Source organism: Gouania willdenowi, chromosome 2 (assembly GCF_900634775.1).
Source record: "Gouania willdenowi chromosome 2, fGouWil2.1, whole genome shotgun sequence".
Classification (NCBI taxonomy): Eukaryota; Metazoa; Chordata; class Actinopteri; order Blenniiformes; family Gobiesocidae; genus Gouania; species Gouania willdenowi.
The window spans coordinates 4,012,522-4,025,417 of NC_041045.1; positions in this window are offsets into that span (position 1 = coordinate 4,012,522).

The window sequence follows — 12,896 nt, forward strand, 5'->3', positions numbered from 1 at the left end:
TGCATGAGTATTTTTGCAGCGTGAAGCGAAGGCTGCTGCTGTTGTGCCTGTGCAGGAGGGTTATTTATGAGGTCCCCAACATGCCTTTCCCCACTGCAGCTTTATAAGAACCCCCCCCCCCCCCCCCCCCATCACCACCCTGGAAATGCTGAGTCAGCCTCTATAGGTACATGGTCTCCCATTATTGAGCTCAAGCATGATGGAAATAATTATTGGAGCGGTTTTTGGTTCCTGTTGATCGGATTTTTCTTATTGTATCTTTTGTCACCAAGCAAGTTTCTAAAGCATTTTTAACAAAAGCGGCTGCCTGAGTGCCTATTCAGAAAATGTCGATGGAGTATTGAGGTGCAGTACAATAAAACTGGAGAACGTTATTGAGGAGAAAACCGCTGCGCAGCATGATGAATATATTCAAAAGTAAGCACCTCACGGTATAAATACTGTCTTGCTGTTAAGTAACAGGCTTATGGGAGTCAAAATGTCTGCAAGGTAATGTATGACTTATGGGAGGACATGTGCACTCAAAGTTATTCAATGTAAATACTTCCTATTTCTGCCACAATTAATCCGAAAAAACCAAATTCCCAATAGGCTGAGAAATTATGAGGTATTTTTTTTATCTTTGACCATAAGGGATGCTTATGGGGTAATTAATAAATCAGCACTGCCTCTACAGGATGTCAATGGTTGCTCGAGCAAGAAACTCTAGATTCATCTACACATCTTAAGTCTTAATTGTGTGTGGAAGTAAACTAAAACACACAACAAAGATGCACAAAATTACAGGAAAATCTACAAATTTACAACAAAAATGACAGAAGAATACCCAGAATGACAACAAAAGTATAAACAAAATGACTTCCATAATAAAGGCATATAGAAAAATATGAGCAGTGGCTAAAAAAATGCACAAAACAATAATAATACACAAAATGACACACAACACTGCGCTCGGACCCCTTCCTGCCTCTACCTGTAGCTAAAGTGGGAGGAGCTTGCAGGCATCGAAAAAAAAAAGTAACAGAAAAAAATAAAAATAAGTTTACAAATATTTTTTTTTTAAAAAAGGCAAAATTAATAATTGGAGAAAAGATTAGTAGCCCTAATCCTCTTCTGTTGACACTGTATTAGTGTTACTGAATCATTTGTTTAAAAACCACAAGAAAAAGTAATATGATCAGGACATCCCTAGTTATGTTTCTATATAAGTCCTTATTTTTGACTCATAAGTACAATTTGAACCTTTGGAGCAACATTTGTAAATACATTTTCTTTTTTAAAGTGGTTCATTCAGGAGCTGTTTACCTTTTTCACTCACATTTGTTAATGGAGCGCTCAAAATTGAACCAATATGGGTTATTCTTGAAAATGTTTTTGCTCCAGATACTTGTTATACTATATTTATTATTATTATGAAAATCCTCATCATTGTGATTTCACATACGCTGTGTCAGTTTCCTGCTACACACACCACTCTGATCCTAATGTGAGCTGCATCCTGTGCATTGAATACCTCACATCCCTGTTTGGAGTCTACATAAAACAATATTTCAGTTATCCTACTTATAAGCTGGCTGCGGGAATAAAATAAAGAGGAAAACATGTATTTGTATGTATATACAGTATGTATGTAAATAGGGTATTCATGGGGGTTTTTTTTGCATTTAAACACAGTAGAAGTTAAACGATTTTCTAAAAAAAACATTCAAACACAAAAAAATTGGTATACATATTTTTTTTAATTCTTAAAAGAATCAGCTCCTGTTTAGTTTAGTTACCGATATAGTATACGTTCCTTTTCTCTATGCGTTTAGGACTGTTGTTTGTGTTCACACACACTGTTAAAAAAAATAAATATCCACATTGTTTTAAGCAACACTTCTACAAAAAGCAAACGCTGGCTGCTGAGCGTTTAAAATAAATCCCACATTTAAAGTAAAACCCTAAGGTGAAACTGGAGTGCTGATTAAGGCATCGAAAATATGTGGTACCGAACTTTTGATCACTGCTCTTATTTGATCTTATCGTCTTGGGTTAACCGCCGCCTTCCCGTCAACCGAGCAACGCAGGATCAAAAAAAGTCTTATTAGGTCAGTTTGTTCTGACAGTAACTGAATCTGGCAGGTTGGTTTTTCACGCCAATGAACCCAGTTGTGTCAAAACAGCTCTTTGTTTTCATAACAGCATATGATGGATGTCATCACTGCAGGAAGGAAAGGAACCTTTTATCCCAAGATGTCCTAAAAATACTAAACACATTAAATAAATAATTTCCAGTTGATTATTTGACACACATCAGTCACAATTGAGTTTACAAGAGTTTATCAAAGTCAGATGGTATCGCCTTAAGGTAGCAAGCTCATAGTTTTAGCTGCTGAATGATTTCCTCTATCATATTAAATGTAATACATTCCAACATGGTGGTTGATCTCTGTGGTTATCCTAGCTTTGTGTTTTTTTACTAGTAGTTCATGCTGACTTTTGACCCTATGGACTGTATTTTGTCTTCAAACCATAAAGGAGCTTTGAGAATTGTGGGGGCCTTATGAAGGAAACAGTTTTGAGGCCCCCAGTTTGTATAACTAACTACTGTACATGATAAGATTCTTATTCCATGAACTGCTGAATGATCCGTACCTATCCCATAATACCTGCCAGCTGATGTGCCACGATTTTGACACAATTATGCCATAATTGTGGCAGAAGATTCAGCTTTGGAGAATATGCAATTGCATAGTCCGCCTATAGCCAGAAACGGACTGTCTGTATGGCTTTCTGATTTGTTGCTTCCACTAAGCTACAAGAATCAATTACAGTTTTATTACACTCCAATAGCTTATTTTGCAAGTTTAAGTGATTGGTTTCAATATTTACAACGCATGAATTCTTTGAGTAGCTCAAACACAATCTTAGCCTGGCCCATTGCCCACTGTATAGAAATAGGATGCTAGCAATTCTGGAAAAAAGTATCTTAAACTCTTTTCTTTAGGTGTAACTCTTGGAAACAAAAGAACCAACGGAAACTAGTGGAGGTCGGACATCTTTCACAAACTGTAACATAGTGATCACTCAAGTCCAGCTAGTTTTATGAGGTTGAAGGCATCCAATGATTCTCATGGTAGCATAGACTCCTCGTTCGGCTGAAAGTCATTGATTTGTTGCATCCAGATTCTGCAACTATTGGCATTTTTCAAGCCAGATTGCTTGTTTCCTGGTAAGTGCAACTATCTCCTGGTCATTTATATTCAGAGTGCCTTACGCAGGCCAGATACAAAGCAACACAGACTTCAGCAGGTTTTGGCTACCGCTATCAACAACACACATGCAGAGGGAGCACCAAACGATATCTGATTGGCTGCTTTTTAGGAAGGTAAACTCTGTCACATTTCACAACATATTTACACCAGTTCTTTGTTTTTTTTTTTGCCGGAACGTCTTCATTCATTCATCTCTTTTCTGAGTTGTTTCCAGGTTTGTTGCACTAATCTCTCTAGAACTGCCACTCAGGCCATTTCAGGTAGTAGTTCTCGTGAAGCTAGTGACGACGTTCAGTTTTGTAAGGCATCTTTTAATTATTATTACATTAAAATACAGGATATTTACGGGAAAATTTAATACGGGAAGATGGCGGGAAAGATGGGTTAAATTCGGGAGTTTCCCGGCCAAAACGGGATACTTGACAGGTATGCTTTGAGGCTAAAAGTTGATATTAATGATATTTGTTACACAAATTAATATTAAAGTGTTACTATTATTTTTAGGAGAATTGGTTGCCAGTGAGTTTAAGCTTCTTCTGACTTCTTTGTGAACATGTTACATTTGTTTTGTTTGTTGCTTTTCTTCTTCTGACATCATCTTTGGGTATATATTAGCTAATATCTGAAAATATCCGAGTGGAAACTCAGATTCTCTTTTTTTTTTTTGGCAGGGCTTAAGATGATTATTGTGGGAAATGGTCCATGCAGCTGGTGTGTGTGTGTCTGTGCCAGGTTAACACTGTCTCGGAGCTGAGTCAGGGAATGTCTGGGCTTGGTGCCCACTGAGTGTGGCTGTCAACACTTCACTGTTTTATGGCCAATTTTACAACAATGTTGCCAAGACGGCACAGTGCACGGAGATGGTCACTATACTGTCCAGGCACAGGCACAACAAGGGTTGCCCTTATCTTTGTGCTTCACTTATTTCTCCCTTTCTCGCTATGTTTTGCAACTTACACACAGTCGTGACAAAGTCCTGTAACAATATTGTTGTGTACTCGAGCCAAGAATAAACCAAATGGGCAAGGCCAGCCTTCAACTGGATACTTAATTGTGGCAGTCACACTCGGCTGAGAGACGGAAAAGGGCACAGGCCGCTTAAGTAGCTGTGTTAGATAAGCAAACATCAAAGCTGAATGTACTCAAGAATTATGAAGATGACAGGAAATGTACAAAAAAGTTATTTCTTCTTTAGTAAACACGCACTCAAAATGGTCTAGGTGAGGTTTCTGTGGAAAGGTGCCTGTACAACATCAATCATCTTGTATCGCCTTAAAAGTACTTCTCAGGAACAATTTCAGTCCTTCAGGCAAAACTGTTTTTGCCAGATGTGATGTAAACTCAATGATTATGGGTTATCAGCTGCAGGTAAACAAACAGCATTCTGTAGGCCAACAGCGTGTCAGAACAAGTAAACAAAAAGGGGAAGTAAGTGCGATAAAATGGTTCTGTTCAAGCCCGAGAGGGATAATGCTTGAGAGGATGTGTGTGATGCCAGATCTAAAGTAGCTACCATCAGATGGCGCTCCGTCATGAGATAAATAACATGGGGTTTTAGCGTTGTTAATAGCACAAGCTCATAGCCGACCTACATTACATCAACACCAAATCTTGTCCCTGGAAATGGTGTTCATTATCGGGGTTATCCTCCAAAAACAAATTATTTGTACCGGAAGTTTAAATACTGTTAAATGGAAAAAAAAAAAAAACACTTCGTTTTGTTATCAATGGCGATAAACAGTTTCATGAGGAGGTATTTCAGACGTTTCAATATTGAAATGTGTCGCATGCAAACACTTTTTCAACAATTACATGTCACAAAACGTGACGTACCTGGTCACATAACCACTTCTTTCCGAGAAAACGCGGTACGTGTAAACAGAAGACAAGACCAGGACATTTCTTAGCATTATACTTTAAAATTATTACTGCCACAATAGACGTGAAACAACAAAAGAATATAGAGTGTTATAAGGAGATTAGAGCAACAGTTTTTCTGCAGCAAACTCTCGAGGTATGAGATTTCATGGGAGTTGCGAGGCTCCTCCCCAAAACAACGTTCAATGGAATTACATTCAAAGCGCAACTATACTTTGTCAACATTTAGAAATATTGCTTTTATTTTGCAAAAATCTGTAATGGAAATCCAGCTCCTGATCCAGATAACTGGCAAAGAAGAAATTTGGTGCTTGGCAGAAGTGACTGCATGCTCTTGTTTAAGAACATTATTTAACATGTTAGTACAGATATTGTGCAGCAAATAGAGATTGGAACCCATTGACCCCTGTCCAAGGATGACATGTATGTGATAAATTCACATGAATTGTAGATCTTCAATCTGGTATTAATGGGAGGCTGATTTTGGATATTAGTCAGAGGAGAGGTAGAAGGGTTGCGGTGTAGCTGTGATCTACAGTGGAGATGTGTGCTTCAGCCATCTGGTTGGCATTCAGAATCCCAGAGAGCTGGAGTCGCCCACTCAGAAAGCAGTGTGTGTTCAATCCTGTGGTCCGCTGTTTAATATGCAGCGTGCATTTGTGGAACTCTTCAAAGGATAACAGCAGCCCTAATGTACAATCTAAGAAGATTGTTCAGTAAGCCCGAAAAGATCATATCTGATACAAAGAAGATGAAACCATTTTCTGACGAAGCTTAGCGTGAGCCCCAGATCTGGTGCAGGAGGTTGAGGACCAGAGGACGGGTTATTCTCTCATCTACTTGAACAAAGCTCTTTGGCCCTTGTGGCATTTAAAACATATGTCTGCGATAACATCATGTGTCCTTTTCTCCCTCCCTCTGGCCTCCAGAGAGAATCGTGCAGCATCTCCAAATGTCACGTTAAGTGCTGCTGTCTTCCCGCGATGACATCAAAACCAAAAGCTCGCTGAATATAAAGAAGGTTCGGACAGGATGGCTGCCATTGCTCAAAGAGAACGAGACTTAACTGTGCCTCTCTTTATTGCTGGCTACCTCATATGTTCCGACTGTCAGAAGTAAAATTTTGCTTCTTATAAGGCTAGCCAGAGGAGATCCCCAACTTTCAAACACTAAATCACAGGATCGAGTGTGAAAAACAGTCATGTTTCAAATGACTGTATCCATTAATACGATCTGAGCGCTAATTGCTCTGCATCCTATTGTGTAGCAGGACGTCATTGTATGACTGTCCAGATGAGAATTCAGGAAAACAGTAATGTGGAGCTACAAAGAGAAATCCTATTCGGAAGCCTGAGCCAATGCCTTTATTTATTTTTTCTATAAAACATGAGAAATCGCAAAATTGGAAATCAAAGTGAGGTTTTATTGGCCAAAAGAGATCATGTCAAATTTGAATTTAGAGAGGAAACACGATCACAATTGTAACTTGCAACGATGCACAAAAGCCAGATTTAGTGTTGATCGTTCTGAATTTTCAAGAGAACACATTTTCTGATATTTAGTTTAATTTGTAAGCACTAGTTGCATCATTGTGAAAAAAACCAAAATGTTGCACATAGAATGCCAGACGATGTGATTCTGAGTTTGAAATATTTTTGCTTGAACCTTAAAGTGATTATCCGGAGGATGAAAAGAGAAAATTCAAAAGTGAACCTCTCGATGTCCCTCCCTAAACTGCTCCACTTCCTCCCCCGGCCTCTGCCAGTCTACCAGAATCCACGCCTCTACTTTTGTGCACTCACATAGCGGAACAAAACAACAATGTTTAACACACGTGTAGTATTGTTTTTCACTAATGAAACCCTCATGGTAGTTTCATTAAAACATGCTTATTACCTGTTCAGGAGAAATGTTGCCAAATCAGGGTTCGTTCGGAATCCTTTTAAAAGTCCCTCCATCTTTGAAAAGCAGCTCCGAGATAAATTCTGTTTCCGTCACAAAGACGTTTATCCGAAAGTTTCTTACCCAGGGCTTTTTTTTGTTTTTAAGTAGAATCTTTAAAAGTTGGCAATCATGGAATGGGTAACTTTGGAGTTTCGGAGCGCTCCTCCATAATGCTATGCTGCTCAACGTGCCGCATTCACTTTGATTGACAGTTTCCACTACAGGAAGTGGAAGCCTATTGGCTGGGCGAGTGCGGCGTGATTTTCTATTTGTATTGGGGTTTATAGGACGAAGGCGGGACTTATATACATTGACGTACATGAATGACCACTGGCAGTAGACCATTTGCATTTCAAAAGAATGATATATAAACAGATTTCTCAGAAACTCCAGATATGAGCTTTAATATTTTTAATTTGTCCATAAACGGAGCCTGAAAGTCAACTGTACACTCTAGTGGTGGCAGAAAGAATAACAGCAATGTAGATTAACTGAAAGTTTGAAATATCTGGAAAAAGTATCACTTCATTATTAAATGTCCATATCAAAGATGATAAAAATAAAGAAGCAAGACTTCGCTTTGTTACCAGCGCCAATGTTTTATATATTTATATGTTAATTATCTGTGCTGACAGATCTGCTGTGGCTGGTTTGCCCTACAGAGCTTCTTCACTCAGTGGGAGGAAAAGAACAAATCCACAGAAAGCTACTCATTTGTCTGCTAAAAATACTTCTGTACTGGGGTCGTTGATGACCTGAGCAGCATGCATATGGGACAAAGAAAGGGAAGCAGTGGGCTGGATGTGTCCTCCTCCACACCCTCTACCACACTCTTTCATCTAAGCTTCCCACCAGGCTGAATCAGCAGCGCTGGCCTCTGCGACGGCATCCTCCAAAATAGACAACAAAGTGTCTGAGATAAAAATGAGCCACTGAGGGAGTGAGGAGTTTGTTGGATAGTCGATCTCACACTGCTATTGGTCAGGAGAGTGGAGGTGTAAAAGGGTAGAACACTCATGTATAAAGTAAAAATACAAAAAACAGATGTCATTTCTGGTTTTGTTATGATCCCAATTTTTTTTAATAAATATGTACACAGATGCAGATCTATATAGTTATTGATTTTCTGGAAGGGAATGTCTTAGAGACCAACTGAAGTACTTATGATCACTAACATATTTGTACTAGTTTCACTTCTTATCATACATTTCCTGACTAACACAAGCTTTAATCATTTGAAACTTTTAAATTGTTGAAATGACAAACATTGTAAAGGTAATTCTTGTCTGTCCTTTATTCACTTTTTTTTAGCTGTTCACTCGAAATAAAAGCTGCGACGCACGTGTTCTGACATTCCTGATCAGTAAATCTGTGATCTACTGCACTGGTCTTTTGAAAGAAAGCCATGAAAGTGCTTATCTTGATGTCCACATATAAAGGGATATTACATGCATTTGAAGACTAAAAGTTGGCAAAAAATATTAACAAAGCTTTAGTTTTCAGCTTTTGACCAATCATCTAAGGTGCATGGGTTGAGCATCTGCTAGCATGTGTTCGTGCATGCTACTAAGTTATCCAAACCATTAGCCAAATCAGGCCCATGATATGTGTTAAGGTTTCTTTTTTTCCTACTAGGTTTTGCAGGAAATTTTATCTCCTGACATGTTTTGACTGTCAACTGCCAGTCTTCCTCAGAGGTGATTGCTTTGTTGTATTCCTAGGAGTTCTCTCATAAGGAGCAGTGTACCTCGGCAGTGCTTAAGAAGTGCCTTGGCACCTCTCCAGCAACCAGAACAACTTCTGTTCTTTTAGTCTGTACTGGGACTTGAACCAGCGACCCTCCGGTTCCAAACCCATGTCCCTACAGACTAAGCCACTGCCGCCCCAAAAGATATATTTAAAATAAACTTACTGGAATTATCAGGCCCAGGATGTTTGTTGTGGTTATACAAATTAAGATTTGTGTGTGTGTGATAGGGATGTAACGATTAATCCTAAGGCAGTTAAAAATTGATTCATAGGTATCACGGTTCATATCAATACCCTGAAAATTGAATCGCGGTACTTTTTTTAAACAGCAGAGGGCGCTACCTATTAATCTATTTATCCTTCTCTTGTCCAGAAGCATAGGCAGTGGGCGGAATCTCCTACTACTCTCTTTCTGGCCGCCTACTACTCTTAAACATGTTCATAAATGATTCCTTAATCCTTTAGCACCAAAAGAATATCTGTAATATTACGTGAATACCTGTAAAAGTCAGGTTTTTCTATTAGCTCTGTGTGCTAGCGCGTAGCATCTCTTCTTCACTGCAAGAATATCAGCATGCCAACCGACCACTGGGTTACCAGTGCCCTCTGCTGGTCCAAACAAATATCTGACGTAAATATAGTGCAATGACTTTTTTTTCTTAAAGTCGAATTGTTAAGGCACAAAATACATTTTCAGTTGCACTTTTAAAAAGAAAAAGAACTATTATGCAGTTTTGCATTGTTTACTATAGAACCAGAATTTAAATTATTATGCTTCTTCATTTGTATTATTCATTTATTTATTTTATTCAAGGTTTATTTTTAGTTAAATTGCATTGTTTTGAATAGTTTATGAAGGGATTGTTTTGACAATGAAAGATGAATGCAGGATGTGACACAGTTACACGTTCTGTTAGATTAATAACTGAGATTTTAACGTCTACCACGGGGGAAGGAATGACGTAAGTCACCATGAAAAATCATCCAATCACAAGCTCCACAAATATACACTGCTTTATAAAAGTGTTAAATAATGTAAAGTCTGTAATAAATGTGTCTAATAAGTCATTAGTGAATACCAGAGAACCACATGAGTGAGCATGAGAAATTATAATAAAATATGTAATAAAATAAAATGTTAATGTCTAACTTAAAGACAAGCAACGTGAAATTAACAGTAAATATACAACGTGTTGATTTGTATATAAACTGTAAGTATATTAAATAAACACATGCTTAATCTATCCATTTATGTTTTAATTTAGGCTGTTTCATAATTTAGGAATTAGAGCTGGGCGATATATCAAGATTTAAGATGTATCAAGTTTTCTATTATATATATAACAGCTTATTTTGTATCAAAATACTAATTTTAAGAGTCACTGCTTTTACTTCTCAGAGCAGAGTCCTAACTCAGAGCTTCCCCATAACAAGCCATATTACAGATTACATGTCACTCACACATGCTGTCTCTTACAGGAGAGAAAAAACAAAAGTGGCACATATTGTGCAGCTGTTTGTTAATAAATGAGCCTGTATAGCATTTTGGATCAGCAAATTTATCCCAGAATTCTCTTTCTTCTCAGACTTAATTCAAAATAAAATTATCTAGATTTATATCATATATCACCATTTTGAGAAAATATATTGAGATATAAGTTTGGTCCATATTGCCCAGCCCTAGTAGGAATGTTCACAGCATTTTAATGTTAATAAAGGTCGACCTACCAGATTCTAATCACATAATTGTATTTAATAAGTGGTTGATAAGTGGGTATTTTAGATTTCTTGTACACCTATCTTAAAATATAAGGGATGTGGAGCTTGGTTGGGAGGGTGGGACGGCTCGTAGTGGGCGCCAGAACATTTTCCTTATTTTCAAATCCAGAACTATGTATGATCCTCTCCATGCCAATGTGTACACAGTCATTGTTATTTATAGCTCCTGTAAGTCCTGGGGTGTTTTGAGTGGGTCTCCTGAGGAAATGGGAGCCACGGTGGTGAAGATGGACCACCTCACCCCCGCTAAGAACCTGGAGCTGGAAATGAACTCATAAATCAAGCAGTACATTGAGCACAGGGCCATGTTTACTCATCTTCCTCCACACGGCCCGGCTCCTTTCTACTGTATGACTAATAATACAACACTGCAGCTCCTCTGCCCGTGTCTTCTGCTTCACTTCCTTCCACTAGGAAAAAGGTAGAGTGTGGATTTTATTTCTAGTGAACCTTAAAACTCTAGCCCTGGGCCGATTGAAGAAGAAGAGGGGACATGTTGGAACAGCAGCAAGGAGAAACTTAAAGTCAGTCTGTCCTGTGTCTAAACCTGGTTGTCTGTCTGTCCATAGCTGTCCACATCAACACAGTCCCTGGTCCACATGTTGGTGTGAGTCTGAGCAGCAGGTATGAGTGCTGTGTCAGCATTGTCCTCATCCTGCATCCCAGTGTCACTAATACACAGGGCAAAGCCTGGGGGTCACCTGCTGAGCTCTGCTTTTTTATATTGATACTAGAAGCTATTCATCAGGGCTCTACTGACCCCTGCTGGTCAGACTGGGCATTGTCATGTAACAATTAGTGTAATAATGAGTGGGAATGAAAAAAGAAGCTATTTCAAAGTCAGTTCCTGCAGGATCTTCACTTAAAAAATCCTTGTTAATGTGTCCATTTTCTTTATTATTATTATTATTATTATTATTATTAATAATAAGGATGCAGGAGGCATCTTAACCCAACTTTAACCCATTTCAACTTTTTTTCAACCATATTACTAATATTCAGCTAATGCTAGGTTAGTGCTAATGCTAGGTTAATGCTATAGCTAGGTTACACTAGAATAATGCTAGGGTTATGTTAATGATATTACTAGCTAATGCTAACACTAAAGTTAATGCTCACTAATTTGTCCGTGCCCGATCCTTTCAACGCATGCGCGCAATGCGTCTCCCGGTCAACCTATTTTACGGCAGGTCGTGTACCATTTTAAAAGGTTGAAACCCTGCTTTTTAAAATTAATTAGAATTTTTTTTTTTTTTTTTTTTTTTTTTTTTTTGAGTGAATTCTGATTTATTTTATTTTTTTCTCATTTTGTGTTTGGTTTTTGATCGTCAAAGTTGTGTATTTGTATTTTTCTTTTAATTGACAATTAAAAGCACCACAAAACAGTCACATATTTAAATGTGTACTATTAAAATATTTAACAAATGTCGTATGTTCGGTTTACATTCAAATATCACGTCCGTCTGTCGGATTGTCGGTGAAAGAAGTTATGTAGTCTACATGCATGCGTTGAAAGTATTGGGCACTGACACTTGCTAATGCTAACAAATGTTAATGCTAAGCAAATGCTAATGCTGGCTAATGTTTATGCTAATGCTAGGTAATGCTAATGCTAAGCTAATGCAGATCAATTTTAATTAATCTTAATAAAATTTAAAAAAATTATAGAGGGGTAAACTGACAGAAAAATGTCTCAAGCATCCACACCAAAAATATTAATACCTTTATTTTCATTGATTAAATCAATGCTTAAAGTTATGACAGCTGAAAGAAATGTCAATGCTTTGTCATACAATAACTAAAAGGACAGTAAATATTGAAATGTATTCAAATTTCAATTCTTGTAAATGTAAAAAAAAAAAAAAAAAGGTAATAATGGTTTGACAGAACGTACTTAACTTTTTTTTATTGAATTATGTTGATCAAAGTGTAACAATAAATGCAGCTTTTTCAAGTAATAGACTATAATGTACATTATACTGTTGCAACACCTTCACAAAATAATAATTTAAATGTGAACATAGACAAACAAACTAAAAAAAGACAATTCAAGAATTAAATGTAACCCTTTATTATGAATTGAAAATAAACAGGTATATAATAAACATTAATTTAATCAATTTAATCGATTGCTTTAATAACTTTAATGAACTGAAAGCAGTGTTTACCATGTGAAACGTAATTTTCCGTATTTTTGAAGCCATTACTATGCATAATAAGTGTCTCAAACACTACCCTATACGTCAAGTTAAGAAGGATGTTGTTCTTTATTAAAATAAATTAGTTTTA